Raw genomic sequence first — 19,155 nt, 5'->3', positions numbered from 1 at the left:
CCCTAACAATTTGCGGAATAACTGAATATAAAACTGAACTCAAATCTCAACATATGAAATATAAACAAGAACTGCAATTTAAATAATTACAACTCCCAAAACCCGATAGAAATAAGTCACAAACTTCTAAGAGAAAATACTAAATGTCTCTATACATCAGAGTCTAAATAGAATAAGGAAATCAACATAATAAGGATAGAGGGGGGACTCCGAGTTCTGCAGACGCTGGCAGATATACCTTGAAATCTCCACGTACAAGCTATCTCACTGGTAACTGACCTGGTAAGAAGAACCTGGATTGCACAAAAAGATGTGCAGAAGAGTAGCATGAGTACACTACAACGGTACCCAATAAGTACCAAGCCTAACCTCGGTAGAGTAGTGACGAGGTCAGGTCAGGGCCCTACTGGAATAAAAGGAAATGAGGCAGAAAATATAATTATACAATGAAATGACTGAGAAATGAACAACGAGAAATTACATAAAGGTAACAGCGCAACAAATAGAGGTAAACAACAAGGGCGCTCCCGAGGTACCGCATCGTAATCCCAAATATAAATACACAACAGGGGGATCTCTCGAGGTACCGTAAATACACGACAATAGGAGCTCCCGAGGTACCGCCTTGTAGTCCTAAAAGTAAACACACAACTCATAACCTATGGAACAATAACTTTACAACAATGAATCATACAGTTAAAGACTGAATACAATATCACGGAGGCAAGTAATTCAACTAAGCATGTTGCAAAAAATTCAAGTAAAAGTTAAGACACGTAGACATACGATACTAGGCTAAACATGACAGGTACACATGCTAAGGAAACTCAGTTAAGGAATTTAAAAGAAGACTACTCAGCAAGAATCAGAATTTTTATATTTAGCCCGTGTACGCACTCATCACCTCGCGTACACGACGCTCACGTATCACAAATTGTTACAACAATACCAAATTCTAGGGGAGTTTCCCCCACACCAAGTTAGACAAGCCACTTACCTCAAATCTCGCTCAATCAGTCGATAAGAACGCCTTTCCCTCGACTTTTCGACTCCGATTGGCTCGAATCTAGCCAAAATAATTACATATACTATAAATATAACTACAAGAAACTAATTTAATTAATGAAACTACGACTTTAGCAAAGAATTGAAACTTGGCCCAAAAGGTCGACCCAGAATCACGTCTCGGAATTGGGTAAAAGTTATAAACTACGAACACCCATTCGACCACGAGTCCAACCATACCAAAATTACTCAAATCCGATATAAAATTCTCAATCAAAACCTCAAAATTTGGCCTAAGAATTTTTTCACCTTTTTCACAAATTTCTCAACCCAAATCCTTAATTAAATGAAGAATAAATGATATCTTAGTGAAAATAAATCAAAAACATGTCAAGAATCCTTACCCAAATGTTTTCTCTGAAAAACCCTCAAATTTTGCCTCAATCCGAGCTCTCTAGGTTCAAAAATGTAGAATGAAATTAAACCCTCGGAATTGGCCCTTTTCTGCCCATCGAAATCGCTTCTACGGCCACATTAGCCGCTTCTGCAGCACCACAATTGCGGCCGTCCTTCGCATCTACGGAGGCCACTAAGCCGCCCAACTGCTTCTGCGATCAAGTCCTCGCTTCCGCGGGCGCACATCTGCGCAAACGAACCCGCTTCTGCGGACCAGCCTCATCACCCCTGTTTTTGTTTCTGCGACCCTCCAAGCGCAGGTGCGAGTCCGCACCTGCGGAATTCCTTCGCATCTGCGCAACACAGCCCCCAGTCCATTCCTCCGCATCTGCGCAACACAACCCGAACCTGCGATCAAAGATCCGCAGGTGCAGTTACACCAGCAGAGCCTAGTCTTCATCAATCTCACAACTTCAACTTTTGATCTGTTAACCATCCGGAATCAACCCGAGGTCCCCGGGACCTCAACCAAATATACCAACTAGTCCTAAAATATCATACGGACTTAATCGAGCCTTTAAATCACATCAAATGATACTAAAACACGAATCGCGCATCGATTCAAGCCTAATGAACTTTAAAACTTCAAACTGCTACGTCCGACGCCGAAACCTATCAAATCAAGTCCGATTGACCTCCAATTTTGCACACAAGTCATAATTGACATTTCGGACCTACTCCAACTTCCGAAATCGGAATCCGACCCCGATATCAAAAAGTCCACTCCCGGACAAACTTTCCAAAAATCATCCAATTTTTCAACTTTCGCCAATTGACGCTAAAATGACTTACGGACCTCCAATTCCACATCTGAACACGCTCCTAACACCAAAATCACCCTACGGAGCTATTGGAACCGTCGAAACTCCATTCTGGAGCCGTCTTCATACAATTCGAGTTAGGTCAATTCCTAAAACTTAAACTCCCAATTTAGGGACGGTGTCCCATTCCACTCTTAAACCAAAAATAAATCTTCCCGGCAAGTCACGTAACCCAAAAACTGAAATAGAGAGAGCAATAATTAGGGGTTCGGGGCTAATACTCTCAAAACGACCGGCCAGGTCGTTACATGTTCAAACTAATGAGGCCCCTTATCTATGTAATTGGAAGGTGGATTTATAAAATGCGTTGTTGAATAATTCATCCGATATATCCATGGAATTGAATGCTTATGTTGACATACAACCGCGCACATGAGGAAAAAAGAAAGATGGCTCTTTTGCTTGCCGAGGAGACTCTAAAAGGGATTCATCCTATTTTCTAACTCTAAAAAAATAGAGACTATGGAAATCCATAATAATATTATTTACAAAATAAAAAAAACAGAACAATGAGAAGAAAGGCAATGCCTTAGAGAACCTACTATAAAATTCATATACTCCTTTGCATATTATATGACCTATCTGAATAAATACAATATGTTAGACAATTGAAACTTTACTGCCAAGGCACTTATCAAAAAGTTTTTATCTGGTAAAGATTGCATATGCACATAACAATCATAAATTCGGTTAGTTTAGAGGAAGTAAAGAGGAGTCTATTCTAAAACATCAACATGAACTAAGAGGAGAGAAGTTTTTGTATTGTCCCTTTTTTCCCACCTAGAGCAATTCACTTTTAAAAGCCTGTGAAATCCAAATTGTACTATTGTTATATCCCAATTAAGTGGATCACAAATACCCGGTAATGTTATGTGTTGAAAAATTAAAATCCACAAAATATGAACATAGGAAAGGATGAAAATAAACATACCCAAAATTTAAAAAGTAATTTAGTTCCAAAATTATCATGGCCCCAAGAAGACTAAATATAATTAGAAAAACGATTGGAATCATGTAACTGTAAGAACAAGTTGATGCCTTTCTATGAGCTGAGTTAAATTGAGACTTAGACCTGTGTTTCCAATGGGGGAAAGAGAAAGAGACCATATTATGGCTTAGAAAATGTTTCATATGATGAAGATTAGGGGTGTCCATGGATATTTAAAAACCGACCGAACTGTACTGTATCGAATCGATTTCTAGGTTTTTTTAATAAAACCGTAGGTTTTATTATAAATCTATAACTGTACCGAAAATTAGGGTAGGTTTTTTATTTTATAAAAATAAACCAAAAAAATACCGAACCGTACCGAATAAATTTACATGTGAAAAATATATTTATATATTAAGTTTAAGAATAATAATAATGTATTAAAAATTTTCTTGGGCTTTAGAATTGTGAAAACGGTTACAAGCAAACAAGTGATTAAACTCAAAATCTTAATTTCCAAACCTATAATGCTACTCCTATTGAAACTAAATTATTTCCAACATATTCACTAGCAAGACACAAGCTATTCTAGCGATTAGTAGCAAACTACAATGTATTGAATATGTTTCCTTTCATATGATTTAGATTTATCTTTTTGAATATTTAATCTTCTATAGACTTTATTCTTGAGTTCCAACTTGGTTAATATCTTTCACTCGGTTAATATCTTTGTTTAGTTTCTTTTACGCTGCTGTAAAATAATTGATTGATCTATACTCTGGTCATCTTTAATGCTTTCTTAATTCATCACCCTTTAAAGAGTAAAAATATCTAGAGAGTTTGCTAAGTCCTATAAAAGTATGTATGTTATTGCATTCTACTTCTACTAGTGACTTTTACATGACATTTAAAAAATATACCGAAAATTATCCGAACCGTACCGATACCTTCGAAAACTCTAATTTTGGTTATGCATCATAGAATAACTGATAGTAGGCTATAACTATGTAGTTTGACCACTATTTGCACTCTAAATTGGCTGCACTTCACTGATGTTTGAGCGCTAAATGATAGTAAATTACTCTGATTGAGTATTTTTATGCTTTGAAGGAGAAATTCCGGGGTACAATGAGGTTAAGGAGTGTTTTGAGATAATATGGAGCGTTGAAGGCCAAGTAAAGGCTTGTGGAGTAAATTGGGAGTTTGTTCGAGGATCGAAAGAGGTTAGCGCATTTAAAAAGAACAAAGAAGAGTGCAGAAAATTGCCTAGGTGCGCGGCCGCGCACTGGGCCGCGCAAGTCAGGCAGAAACTAGCCAAAGTGCGCGGCCAGATGCGCAGTCACCTGCCCAGGTGCGCGGCCGCGCACGTCCTTTCGAGAAAAATTAGTCCAGGGCTAAAATTATAATTTCATAGGCGACTGTCCTTGACCTATATGAAGCCCAGCTCTCCCAAAAAGAGGGTATCTTGATTTTTAGGAGAATTGGGAAGACAAGAACATGCAAGGAGCAAGACGGAAGATTCGGAAACGAGTTTTTATCTTTCTTTCTCCCTTTTTTATCATTGATGATGAATTCTTATGTTGTGATTATTAAAACAATTATGAGTAGCTAAACTCTTTATTATAGGGTTGTTGATGGAACCTCTTGGAGGATGAATCTTTGATGCGTTTAATATAAATTTGCCATTGAATTTTCCCTACGTGTTCAACTACGTGATTATTGTGGTTGATTGAAGGGCCCTCAATCGGCTATACCTATTTAGTGTGTATTACTTGAAAAAAGGGTACATATTTAGGTAGTTATTGAACATCACTCCTAACGTATATGAGGGATCAATACGGAGGGTTTAAAGGTGGGTTTAGGAATAACGAAATCTTGGTGCGATTGTAGTGAGCGGTAAACGAGTGCTAGCTAGCATAGTTCGGAAGAATACGTTTAGTAAATTGTTGTATTTGCTCGGAAGAGAATTACGACGCCTAAAGTTCTCACGATCGGTAGAGAGTATCTAGGCGAATTTGTAGCAGACGTAGCAGGGAGGATTCTGATAAGAGGGAAAATCGTAACTCTAGATTTTCCTAATCTTGTCTACGACAATTGCTTTGTTAGTAATAAAATTATAGTTTTTAATTACCTTGTTAATTGTTAGTAAACACTAAGTCATTATTCAATCTTGTTGGAAGTTGATTATTTGAATTCTTGCTGAACTAAAAATTGTGATTAGTACATTAATTCCTTGTGAAATTCGACTCCGGACTTGTAAACCGGATTATATTTGTAACGACCGCTTAGTCCTTTTTAGTTAGGCATGATCAATGACTGAAAAATTGGTATGGTACAAATTTTAGAAAATAACCGTCTGAACCGAAACATTGACACCCCTAATGGAGATGCCTTAAATCACATACCATCGAGGGATTGCCAAGGCAAGATGTTGGTTTCGGGATCTCTATGCCCAAATAATTTTATACTTTATATCCCAGCTAAGCAAAAATTGCCACGGCCTCTTTGAGATTCATCTATGAAAGAAAAGAGTAGATACAGTATTAAAACTTTTTAGCAAATTCAAGAATTCACGGAAGAAAAGGTTACTTTCCAAGAAAATTTGTTGATTAGAATGAAAATTTTCCTCAAAACAAATTCTTCTGTCAGAAGAAGCATCAAAATAGTGACAAACTATTCAGTTTGGTCGAAATGTCATCAGAAATAAAAAAGTAATAATAATTTTTGAGAAAGAAAAGGAGAAATATAGTTTTGTTAGTAAAATTGGTTGATAGTGAGAAAAGAAATATGCACGAGCAAATTAGACAAAATTATTAATCTGCATGTGAAAAATCCAACAAAAAATCACCCAAAAGTTCAAGATGCCCTAAATTTTAGTTTCAAATTGAAGAAATTGAAACTAAATTAGTCGACCCCTATAAATTAATTTTCACAAGCCATAGCTAATACATGCAGTACAAAGAACAATCAAGTGAAAATTAGAGTAGGCTAAACCCGAAAATTTTACTTTGAAACACACATGTTAAAAAATAATTAAAGGAAACGAAAAGAAGATATCAATTTCACTGCTTCTCTGTAGCGATGAATCCAAAAGTCACCGGCGAAATTCACCAAATACATAGCCAAAAAGGAAAAGGAAGAAGTAAAACTCACCAGATAGAGTTGAGCAAGAAAGAAGAAGACGAATCCAAGCAACTAAAGAGAAATGTATTGAAGAAGAAAAAGAAAAGAAGGAGAGTGACCTTTTTATTCTCAATAGAAGCGCATTTTTTTCAGAGAACAATAGTCATATAAGGACCTAGCTGTAAAAATGGAAACTAAGGAAAAGAACCACGTGTCCATTTTTGTGGATTCCGTCTGAGCAATTTTTACCCAAATTCCAGATATATTCCTGCAGTCATTTACTATTTTACCCTCGTCGTTCATAAAGCCTTCGTTTATTATTATATATTATATAGTTAAAAAATAAAATAAAGAGGTCTCACACCAACTTGTGTTAGTTGAGAGAGACACAAAATATTTTCATACTTAGTTGATAACTCTCGTAAACATAACTATACATGTATCTTATGATGTAGCTAAGAAATAATGCTTCAGTTTTTGTTATACTCTACTTTAAGCTCTGGTTTGAGTGACAAGAAGAGAAAACAAGACAAGGGTAGGAATTGAGGCCAACAAAGAAAAATTACTCAGACACATCAAATATTTATACTATACTTATCATTCGTAATTATACTTTTAGCAAATTTACTATCCGTAGTTATTTAAATTTTATATCAAATACATGAAAGAAGAGATTAATTATTTTGAACTGAAATAAGAGAGCAACAAGCACTCGTAGTTGTAACGACCCGACTGGTCGTTTTGCTTTCTAGATCTCTGTTCTCCTAAATAAGACTCCCCACATATACTTTTACTGTATTATGACTTGTGGGGATGGTTAGTTCGGGATTTGAAAAGGTTCGGGTTGAAATCGGAATACTTGGTTCCTTGGTTTGGCCTTAAAAGGCTAAGTTTGACTTTGGTCAACATTTTTAGTAAACGATCTCAGAATCGGGATTTGGCGGTTCCAATAGATTCGTATGATGATTTCGTACTTGAACGTATATTCGGATCAGTTTTTGGATAACCCGGGAGCATTTCGGCGCTTAATAGTGAAAGTTGCCGCATTAGAGGTTTTAGAGTTCTTTAAATTTAGTTTGAAGTAGGATTTGGTGTTATCGAGGCCCGTTTGGGATTTCGAGTTGAGGAATAGTTCCGTATGGTAATTTAAGACTTGCACGCAAAATTTGGTGTCATTCCGAGTAGTCTAAGCATGATTCGGCGCATTTGGAGCGATTTGGAAACTTGAAGTTCATAAATTGATTCAATTGAGTTTTGGGGTGCGATTCTTAGTTTCGTCGCTATTTTACGCATTTCGAGAGTTTGAACAGGTCCGTATTATATTTATGGATTTGTTGGTACATTTGGACGGGGTCCCGAGTGGCTCGGGTGTGCTTCGAACCACCCGGAGCTAAGTTGAAAAAATCAGATTTTCCAGTTCTGGTTTCCTTCTTCGGGAACGCGGAAAGACCCTCGCGTTCGCGATGAAGGAATTGGGTTGGGATAAATTTATGCTCCGCGTTCGTGTGAGGGGATCCGCGTTCGCGAAGGGTAAGGCGAGCTGGGTAGGGGGTGGCACCGTTGTTCTTCGCATTCGCGAAGGTGCCCCCGCGTTCGCGTAGGGCAGGGCAGGGCAGGTAAGCCTCCGCGTTCGTGATGGCCAAGTTTTCTGGGCCTGGGCCATTTGCCTTCGGGAACGCAAGGCCCTTTCACCGTTCGCGAAGAAGGGGCATCTGGGTAGTGCCTTGTTTTAAATCGGGACTTAGACTATTTTTAGCTCATTTATTGCATTCTTGGGCGATTTTGATCTTTAAAGAAGGGGATTTCAACCTAGTGTAACGACCCGACCGGTTATTTTGAGAGAATTAGCCTCGAACCCCTAATTATTGCTTTTTCTATTTCATTTTTTGGTTACGTGACTCTCCGAGAGGTTTGGTTTATGTTTTTAGAGTGAAATGGGATACATAGTCCCTAAAATGGAAGCTTAAGTCATAGGAATTGACTGTAGCTCAAACTATATGAAGACGACTCCGTAATGGAATTTTGACGGTTCCAATAGCTCCATAGAGTGATTTTGGTCTTAGGAGGGTGTTCGGATGTTGAATCGGAGATCCGTAGATCATTTTAGCGTCAATTGGCGAAAGTTGGAAAATGGGATGATTTTTGGGAAGTTTGACCGGGAGTGGACTTTTTGATATCAGATTCGAATTTTAATTACGGAAGTTGGAGTAGGTCTGTAATGTCAATTAAGATTTGTGTGCAAAATTTAAGGTCAATCGGACTTGATTTGATAGGTTTCGGCGTCCGATGTAGATGTTTGAAGTTCATTAAGCTTGAATCAATGCACAATTTGTATTTTTAGCGTTGTTTGATGTGATTTAAAGGCTCGACTAAGTCGCTATAATGTTTTAGGACTGGTTGGTATGTTTGGTTGAGGTCCCGGGGGCCTCGGGTTTACTCCGAATGGTTAACGGATCGAATTTGGATTTGGGAGAATGGCTGAAGGCACCAGCTCTGGTGTAATCACACATGCACAAGATTGACAGCAGGTGCGAGCCCGCAGAAGCTGGTATTTGGGCACAAAAGCGGTCTGAAGCAGTGTGGGCATAGGTCGCAGATACGAGAGAAGTTCCGCATCTGCGAGATCGCAGATGCGAAGGAGGTAGCGCAGAAGCGAAAGGGACCTAGCATGAGGGGCTCTGCAGAAGCGGCCTTCGTCTCGCAGAAATGAGTCCGCGGAAGCGGATTTAGGACCGCAGGAGCGGAAGTTCCGCAGTTGCAGAAGGGGAGACTGCAGGAGCGAGTGAACCTCAGAAGCGGGTATGTTGTCGCTTTTGCGACGCCACAGATGTGGCTAAGTGTCCGCATAAACGGAAATGCTGGACAGAAAGTTAAACACAAGGTTTCGCGATTTTGGCTTCATTTCAAACATTTTGAGCTCGGGTTTGGTGGTTTTTGAGGGATTTCTTGAGGTAAGTCTCTTGTACTTATTTTTTATCAATAACCTTATTTCCCCATTAATTTTCCGACCTAGATTGTGTGTGTTTAAGGTGGAATGTGGGAGTTTGAGGCTAGGTATTTGGAGAGTTTAATTTGGGGATTTGAATGGCAACTTGGTGTCGGATTTTGGATATTTTGGTATAGGTGAACTCGTTATCGAATGGGTGTTCGTATTTTATAACTTTTACCCGATTTCGAGACGTGGGCCGGGGTCGAACTTTTGGGATTATTTTTCGATTCTTTGCTTAAGTCGTAGTTTCAGTATTTAAATTAGTTTTTTGTAGTTGTATTCATGATATATAATTGCTTTTGGCTAGATTTGGGCCATTCGGAGTCAGAAATTTGAGAGAAAGGCATCTTTATCGATTGATTGAGCGAGATTTGAGGTAAGTGACTTGTCTAATCTTGTGTGGGGGAAATTCCCATAGGATTTGGTACTGTTGTAACAATATGTGCTACGTGAACGTCGTGTACCCGAGATGACGAGTGCCTGCACGGGCTAATTGTGGAAATTTCGATTTTTGTTTAGTTGTCTTCTTTTAAATTCATTAAATGAGTTTTCTTAGCATATTTAGTGATCATGTTTAGCCTAGTATCGCATGTCTACGTGCCTTAACTCTTACTTGCAATTTGTGCAACATGCTTTGTTGAATTACCTGCTATCCTTGATTTGAATTAAATCTTTAACTGTAAGATTTTTTGTTGTAAATTCGTGTTTCCTTCGATTACCTGCTGCATATTTACTTTGGGACTACGAGGCGATTCCTCGGGAGATCCCCCTGTACTGTATATTTACTTTGGGATACGAGGCGGTTCCTCGGGTGATCCCCCTGTACTGCATATTTACGTTGGGACTACAAGGCGTTTACTCGGGATATCCCCATGTCTTGCATTTTTACTTTGGGACTACTAGGCGGTACCTCGGGAGTGACCATATTGTTTACCTCTATTTACTGTGCTGATATTATCTGAAACTTCTTATTGTTTAAATTCTCAATCATTTCAAAATATTATTATATCTTCTGCCTTACTTTTCTTTTAAACCAGTAGGGCCATGACCTGACCTCATCACAATTCTACCGAGGTTAGGCTTGGCACTTACTGGGTATCATTGTGGTGTACTCATACTACACTTCTGCACATCATTTTGTGCAAATCCAGGTTCTTCCCACCAGACCAGATACCAGTGAGTTGGACCACACGTGGAGACTTCAAGGTATATCTGCCGGCGTTTGCAGACGTCGGAGTCCCCCTCTATCCTTATTAGGTTGTTTTCCTTATTTTCTTTAGACTCTGATGTATATAGACACTTAGTATTTGCTCTTAAAAGCTTGTGACTTGTTTCCATCGCGTTTTGGGAGTTGTAATTATTGAATGACAGTTTTATAATTATTTCATGAGTTGAGATTTGTGTTGAGAATTGGGCTTCAGTTTTATATTATGTATTTTCACAAATCTGTTAGGCTTACCTAGTCTTAGAGACTATGTGCCATCACGACATCCTACGGAGGGTGAATTGGGGTCGTGACAAGTTGGTAACAAAGCTCTAGGTTCATAGGTGTTATGAGTCACAAGCAGGTTTAGAAGAGTCTTGCGGATCGGTACGGAGACGTCTGTACTTATCTTCGGGAGGCTATGGAACTGTTAGAAAAAGTTTCACTTTTTTTGATTCCTTATCGTGCGAGATTTTGACTTCGGACTCTAAACTTCTGTATTTCTATTCTCTCACAGATGGTGAGGACACGTACAGCTGGATCGGATGATCAGACAGTTGCGCCCCCTGCTAGAGCCTTGAGAGGCCGGGGCCGGGGTAAAGGCTGAGGACGTCCACGTGGTGTAGCCAGAGCACCCGCACGAGCTACTACAAAGGGGCCACCAGTAGCTCCAGTTGGAAGACAGGCACCTGAGACGCCTGTTACTGCACCAACCCTCCAGGAGACTCTAACCTAGTTTCTGAGCATGTTCCACATATTGGCTCAAATAGGATTGATACCCTTTGCTCCTGCCACATCTTAGGCCCGGGGATGAGCACAGACTCCTGTCGCCGGTACCCCAGAGAAGCAGGTTCAAGCCGACCAGGTTCCAGAGATCTTACCGATGCAACGGTAGCTCCAGTTCAGCCCGAGGTTAGGGCAGCAATGTTTGAGGCGGAGCAGCTCAGGCTCGAGAGGTACAAGAAGTACCACCCTCCTACTTTCAGTAGCTTGGAGTCAGAGGATTCCCAGGGTTTTCTTGAGGAGTGCCACCGTATCCTCCGCACTATGGGTGTTGCGGAGACTAGTGGGGTTTCTTTCACTGCATTCCAGCTTAGAGGAGCGAGCTATTAGTGGTGGCACGTATACGAGTTGGATAGTCTGGCTGAGGCAGCCTCACTCACTTGGACTTCGTTCTCATATATATTCTTGAGGGAGTATGTTACCCAGAGTCTCATAGATGCTTGGCGCGCAGAGTTTGAGCAGTTACGCCATAGTGCTATGATCGTGTCAGAGTATGCTGTCTGATTCAGTGATTTGGCTGGGAATATAGATGCCTTGGTTGCTACGGTTCGAGAGCAGGTTCATCAATTTATTGAGGGGCTTAACCCCAGTATTGAGAGTTGGAGATGGATATTACGTACTAGCAAGTAGTAGGGATTGCTAGGAGGTTGGAGGGTATGCTGACTCGGGATAGAGAGGAGAGATAGGCTAAGAAGTCTCGAGAGTCTGGCACTTACAGTGGTACTCGTGCCCCATCGGTAGCTCCTCAGGGTAGGGGTTATATGGGTCACCCTGTTCATTCAGCACTTCCAGCCGCCAGCGGTTCACCGGCCACTATTAGGCCCCGGGATCCTTATTATGCACTGTCAGTGTCTAGTGTGTCTCCTGTACGGGGTGCTTTCTATGGTCAGTCCAGTCGATCGGGCCCGATCCAGTCACAACAGTCACGTCCTCCGAGAGCTTATTTTAAGTATGGCGACACTCGTCATGTGGTAAGGGATTGCCCCATATTTAAGAGGGGTACGCCTCCATAGATTTCTCAGGCATCATGTTAGCTCAGGTCCTCAGGCTATGGTTACAGCATAGTTACCACCTCACCTGCACAACCAGCTAGAGGTGGAGGTCGGACAGGTAGAGGTCACCCTAGAGGGGGAGGCCAGGCCAGATATTATGCCCTTCCTGCTAGGACGGAGGCAGTTACATCATATTCTATTTTTGCAGGTACTGTTCCAGTCTATCATAGAGATGCATCAGTCTTATTTGATCCAGGCTCCACTTATTCCTATGTGTCATCTTATTTTGCTTCATATTTGGGTGTATCCCGTGATTCTCTGAGTTCACCTATTTATGTATCTACACCCGTGGGTGATTCTATTGTTATTGACCGTGTGTATCGGTCGTGTTTGATTGTTCTTAGTGGTTTTGAGACCAGAGCCGATTTATTATTGCTCATTATGGTGGATTTCGATGTTATTTTGGGCATGGACTAGTTGTCGCCCTATCACGCTATCCTTGATTGTCATTCCAAGACGGTGACGTTGGCTATGCCAGGTATACCGCGACTAGAGTTGAGAGGTACCTTGGATCATGTTCCTAGCAGGGTTGTTTCATTTCTTAAAGCTCAGCGAATGGTTGAGAAGGGGTGTGATGCGTATATATCCTATGTGAGAGATGTTAGTGTCGATACTCTTATCGTCGAGTCAGTTTCGGTAGTGAGGGACTATTCAGATATATTCCCAGCGGATCTTCCAGGCATGCCGCTCGATAGAGATATTGACTTTTGCATTGATTTATTATCGAGCACTCAGCCCATTTCTATTCCACATTATCGGATGGCCCCAGCAAAGTTGAAAAAGTTAAAGGAACAGTTGCAAGAGTTGCTCGATAAGGGCTTCATTCGACCCAGTGTGACACCTTGGGGTGCTTCTGTCTTCTTTGCGAAGAAGAAGGATGGTTATCGCCAGTTGAACAAGGTTACAGTGAAAAACATGTATCCATTGCCACGTATTGATGACCTATTTGATCAGCTTCAGGGTGCTAGAGTGTTCTCTAAGATTGACTTGCGTTCAGGCTATCATCAGTTGAAGATTCGGGAGCCAGATATCCCGAAGACTGCTTTTAGGACTCAGTATGTTCATGACGAGTTCCTTATGATGTCTTTTGGGCTGACCAACGCCCCAACAACATTCATGCACTTGATGAACAGTGTGTTTCAGCCCTATATTGACTCCTTCATCATTGTATTTATTGACGATATTCTGGTGTACTCCCGGAGTAGGGAGGATCATGAGCAGCACCTGAGGACTGTGCTTCAGACCTTGAGAGAGAAGAAGTTATATGCAAAATTTTTGAAGTGTGAATTCTGGCTAGACTCAGTGGCATTTTTGGGTCATGTAGTATCGAGTGAGGGGATCAAGGTAGACCCAAATAAGATTGAAGTAGTACAGAGTTGACCCAGACCGTCCTCAACTACGAACATCCGGAGTTTTCTTGGCTTGACGGGGTATTACCGTCGATTTGTAGAGGGTTTCTCGTCTATCGCAGCACCTATGACCAGATTGACCCAGAAGGGTGCTCCATTCAGGTGGACCGAGGATTGTGAAGAGAGCTTTCAAAAGTTCAAAACTGCTTTGATTACATCCCCAATGTTAGTTTTGCCTACTGGATTGGGGTCCTATACAGTGTATTGTGATGCGTCCCGCATTGGGCTTGGTGCAGTATTAATGCAAGATGGTAGAGTGATTGCATATGCGTCGCGGCAGCTGAAAGTGCATGAGAAGAATTATCATATCCACGACCTTGAGTTAGCAGCTATTGTTCATGCCTTGAAGATCTGGTGGCACTATTTGTGTGGTGTTCCTTGTGAGGTTTTCACCGATCACCGGAGTCTACAACATCTGTTTAAATAGAAGGATCTTAACTTGCGGTAGCGGAGATGGTTAGGGTTGCTTAAGGATTATGACATCACCATTCTCTATCATCCCGAGAAGGCCAATGTGGTGACCGATACCTTGAGTCGCAAGGTGGAGAGTTTGGGCAGTTTCGCATATCTACCAGTAGTAGAGAGGCCTTTAGTCTTGGATGTTCAGGCCTTGGCCAACCAGTTCGTCAGATTGGATATTTTCGAGTCGAGCAGAGTGTTGGCGTGTGTGGTTTCTAAGTCTTCTCTCTATGATCATATCAGGGAGCGTCAGTATGATGACCCCTATCTGCTAGTCCTTAAGGACACGGTTCAACACGATGATTCCAAAGAGGTCATTATTGGTGATGACGGTGTATTACAAATGCAGGGCAGACTATGTGTGCCTAATATAGATGGTTTGTGTGAGTTGATTCTCCAGGAGGCTCACAGTTCGCGTTATTCCATTTACCCAGGTGCCGCGAAGATGTATTAGGACTTGAGGCAGCACCATTGGAGGAGGCGGATGAAGAAAGACATAGTGGAGTATGTCACTCGGTGCCTAAATTGTCAGCAGCAGAAGTATGAGAATCATCGACCGAGTGGATTGCTTCAGAAGATAGAGATTCCAGAGTGAAAATAGGAGCGGATCACTATGGATTTTATTGTTGGGCTCCCACGGACTCAGAGGAAGTTTGATGCAGTTTGGGTGATTGTGGATAGATTGACCAAGTCAGCTCATTTCATTCATGTGGTTACTACTTACTCTTCGGAGCAGCTGGCTTAGGTTTACATCTGTGAGATCGTCAGGCTTCATGGCGTACCGGTATCTATCATCTCTGACCGGGGTACGCAGTTTACATCATGGTTCTAGAGAGTCGTACAGCGTGCGTTGGGTATTCGTGTGGAGTTGAGTATAGCATTTCACCCTCAGATGGATGGACACTCTGAGCGCACTATTCAGATATTGGAGGATATGCTTTGTGTGTGTGTGATTGATTTTGGGGGTGCTTGGGATCAATTCTCGCCACTTGCGGAGTTTGCCTACAACAACAGTTATTAGTCGAGCATTCAGATGGCGCCGTATGAGGCTTTGTATGGTAGACAGTGCCGGTCTCTAGTGGGTTGGTTTGAGTCAGGCGAGGCTAGACTATTGGGTACACACTTGGTTCGGGATGCCTTTTAAAAAGTTAAATTGATTCAGGATCAACTTCATGCAGCCCAGTCCAGGTAGAAGAGTTATGCAGATCAGAAGGTTCGCGATGTTGCATTCATGGTCGGGGAGTGGGTTCTGCTCCAGGTTTCGCCCGTGAAGGGTGTTATGAGGTTCAGAAACAAGGGCAAGTTGAGCCATAGATATATTGGGCCTTTTGAGATTCTTGAGAGGGTTAGAGAGGTGGCTTACAGATTTGCAATGCCACATAGTATCTCTGCAGTTCATACAATATTCTATGTTTCCATGCTTCAAAAATATCACGGTGATCCGCCTCATGTGTTAGACTTCAACTCAGTGTAGTTGGAGAAGGATCAATCTTATATTGAGGAGCCAGTGGCCATTTTGGATAGGCAGGTTTGGAAGTTGAGGTCGAAGAACATCGCTTCAGTGAAGGTTTAGTGGAGGGGAAGGGGTCATCAGGTCGAGGAGGAGACTTGGGAGACTGAGCAAGATATGCGTAGCCGCTATCCTCATCTTTTCACCACTTCAGGTATGTTTTTACACTCGTTCGAGGACGAACGTATGTTTTAAGAAGGGGAGGATGTAACGACCCGACTGGTCATTTTGAGAGAATTAGCCACGAACCCTTAATTACTGCTTTTTCTATTTCATTTTGTGGTTACGTAACTCGTCGGGAGGCTTGGTTTTTGTTTTCGGAGTGAAATGGGACACATAGTCACTAAAATGGAAGCTTAAGTCATAGGAATTGACCGTAGTTCGAACTGTATGAAGACAACTCCGGAATGGAGTTTTGAAGGTTCCTATAGCTCCGTAGGGTGATTTTGGTCTTAGGAGCGTGTTCGAATGTTGAATTAGAGGTCCGTAGGTCATTTTAGCGTCAATTGGCGAAAGTTGGAAAATGGGATAATTTTGGGGAAGTTTAACCGGGAGTGGACTTTTTAATATCGGGGTCGGATTCCGATTCCAGAAGTTGGAGTGGGTCCGTAATGTCAATTATGACTTGTGTAAAAATTTTTAGGTCAATCGGACTTGATTTGATATGTTTTGGCATCTGATGTAGATGTTTGAAGTTTGAAGCTCATTAAGCTTGAATCGATGCGCAGTTGGTGTTTTTAGCATTGTTTGATGTGATTTAAAGGCTCGACTAAATCCCTATGATGTTTTAGGACTGGTTGGTATGTTTGGTTGAGGTCTTGGGGGCCTCAGGTGGATTCCGGATGGCTAACAGATCGAATTTGGATTTGGGAGAATGGCTGAAGGTACCAGCTCTAGTATAATCTCACATGCGCAAGATTGACCGCAGATGTGAGCCCGCAGAAGTGGGAATTTGGGCATAGAAGTGGTCTGGAGCAGTGTGGGTAGAGGTCGCAGATGCGAGGGAAGTTTCGCATCTCCGAGATCGCAAATGCGAAGGAGGCAGCGCAGAAACGGAAGGGACTGGCATGAGGGGCTCCGCAGAAGCGGCCTTCATCTCGCAGAAGCGAGTCCGCAGAAGCAAATTTGGGACCGCAGGAGCGGAAGTTCTGCATGTGCGGAAGGGGAGACTGCATAAGCAAGTGAACCGCATAAGAGGGTATGTTGTCGCATTTGTGACGCCGCAGATGCGGCTAAGTGTCCGCAGAAGCGGAAATGCTGGACAGAAAATTAAATACAAGGGTTCGCGATTTTTGCTTCATTTCAAATATTTTAAGCTCGGGTTTGGTGATTTTGAGGGATTTTTGAGCTAGATTGTGTGTGTTTAAGGTAGAATATGGGAGTTTTAGGCTAGGGATTTGGAGAATTTAATTTGGGGATTTGAGTGGCGACTTGGTGTCTAATTTTGGAAATTTTGGTGTGGGTGAACTCGTTATTGAATGAATGTTCGTATTTTGTGACTTTTATCCGATTTCGAGACGTGGGCCCGGGTCGACGTTTTTGGGTTATTTTTTAATTTTTTGCTTAAGTCGTAGTTTCAGTATTTAAATTAGTTTCTTGTAGTTGTATTCATGATATATAATTGCTTTTGCTTAGATTTGGGCCATTCGGAGTCGGAAAATCGAGGGAAAGGCATCCTTATCGATTAATTGAGCGAGATTTTAGGTAAGTGACTTGTCTAACCATGTGTGGGGGAAATCCCCTTATGATTTGGTATTGTTGTAACAATATGTGATACATGAGTGCTGTGTACGCAAGGTGACGAGTGCGTACATGATCTAATTGTGGAAATTTTAGTTTTTGCATGGTTGTCTTCTTTTAAATTCATTGACTGAGTTGCCTTAGCATATGTAGTGATCATATTTAGCCTAGTATCGTATGTCTACGTGCTTTAACTCTTACTTTCAATTTGTGCAACATGCTTAGTTGAATTATATGCTATCATTGATTTGAATTAAATCTTTAACTGTAAGATTTCTTGCTGTAAATTCGTGTTTCCTTCGATTACCTACTGCATATTTACCTTGTGACTACGAGGCGGTTCTTCGGGAGACCCCCCTGTACTGCATATTTACTTTGGGACTACGAGGCGGTTCTCTCGGGAGATCCCCCCCTGTCGTGAATATTTACATTTGGGACTACGAGGCGGTACCTCGGGAGATCCCCCTGTCTTGTACATTTACTTTGGGAATATGAGGCGGTTCCTCGGGAGATCCCCCCATGTCATGCATATTTACATTTGGGACTACGAGGCAGTACCTCGAGAGTGCCCTTGTTGTTTACCTCTATTTAATGTGCTGATATTGTCTGAAACTTCTTATTGTTTAAATTCTCAGTCATTTCAAAATATCATTATATCTTCTGCCTTACTCTTCTTTTAAACCAGTAGGGCCCTGACCTGACCTCGTCGCTACTCTACCGAGGTTAGGCTTGGCACTTACTAGGTACCGTTGTGGTGTACTCATACTACACTTCTGCACATTTTTTTATGCAGATCCAGGTTCTTCCCACCATACCAGATACTAGTGAGTTGGACTGCACGTGCAGACTTCAAGGTATATCCGCTAGCGTCCGTAGACCTCGGAGTCCCCCTTTATCCTTACTATATTGTTTTTCTTATTTTCTTTAGACTCTGATGTATAGAGACACTTATTATTTGCTCTTAGAAGCTTGTGACTTGTTTCCACTGGGTTTTGAGAGTTGTAATTATTGAATGAAAGTTTTGTAATTATTTCATGTGTTGAGAATTGGGCTTCAGTTTTATATTATGTATTTCCGCAAATCTGTCAGGCTTACATAGTCTTAGTGACTAGGTGCCATCACGACCTCCTACTGTAACGACCCGGCAATTTCGAGTATTACAATCTCGTCTCCTCATTTACTGCTCAAATTGTACTTTACGGTTGTTATTGGACTTGTCGGGGTAATTGGTTTGGGTCCGGTAAGATTTTGGAATGATTTGGAACACTTAGTTCCAAGGTTTAAAACTTAAGTTGAAAAGGTTGACCGGATGTTGACTTATGTGTAACGACCCCGAAAAACATTTTGCTAAGGAAATTAAGGTTTCGCGTTGCCGAACTAGGCTTATGTGATTGATGAAGTTTGATACTGTTTAGGTGATTATGGATCGGTTGACTAGATCCGCGCATTTTTTTCCAGTTGGTACTGATTATTCTTCGGAGCGATTGGCTGAGATTTATATCCGCAAGATTGTTCGCCTACACGGTGTGCTGGTGTCCATCATTTCAGATCGAGGTACACAGTTTACATCACAGTTTTGGAGGACAGTACAGCGAGAATTAGGTACACAGGTTCAGCTGAGTACAACATTTCACCCTCAAACGGACGGACAGTTCGAGCGCACTATTCAGATA

The 19,155-nt window shown here is 41.5% G+C and overlaps 1 long non-coding RNA gene across 1 annotated transcript; it reads right to left on the bottom strand.

Moving 5' to 3' along the window:
* Positions 1-34: 34 nt before the first annotated feature.
* On the bottom strand, positions 35-6,476 carry LOC104100491 (uncharacterized). Its single transcript, XR_687265.4, has 3 exons — positions 6,367-6,476; positions 5,619-5,729; positions 35-293 (listed from the first exon to the last, which is right to left on the bottom strand). It is a non-coding gene; the product is annotated as an uncharacterized lncRNA (long non-coding RNA).
* Positions 6,477-19,155: the final 12,679 nt, after the last annotated feature.

The sequence above is a fragment of the Nicotiana tomentosiformis genome, chromosome 11, assembly GCF_000390325.3.
Source record: "Nicotiana tomentosiformis chromosome 11, ASM39032v3, whole genome shotgun sequence".
Taxonomy (NCBI): domain Eukaryota; kingdom Viridiplantae; phylum Streptophyta; class Magnoliopsida; order Solanales; family Solanaceae; genus Nicotiana; species Nicotiana tomentosiformis.
The sequence above is the reverse complement of the archived record's forward strand: the minus strand, read 5'-3'. Positions and strand labels throughout refer to the sequence as shown.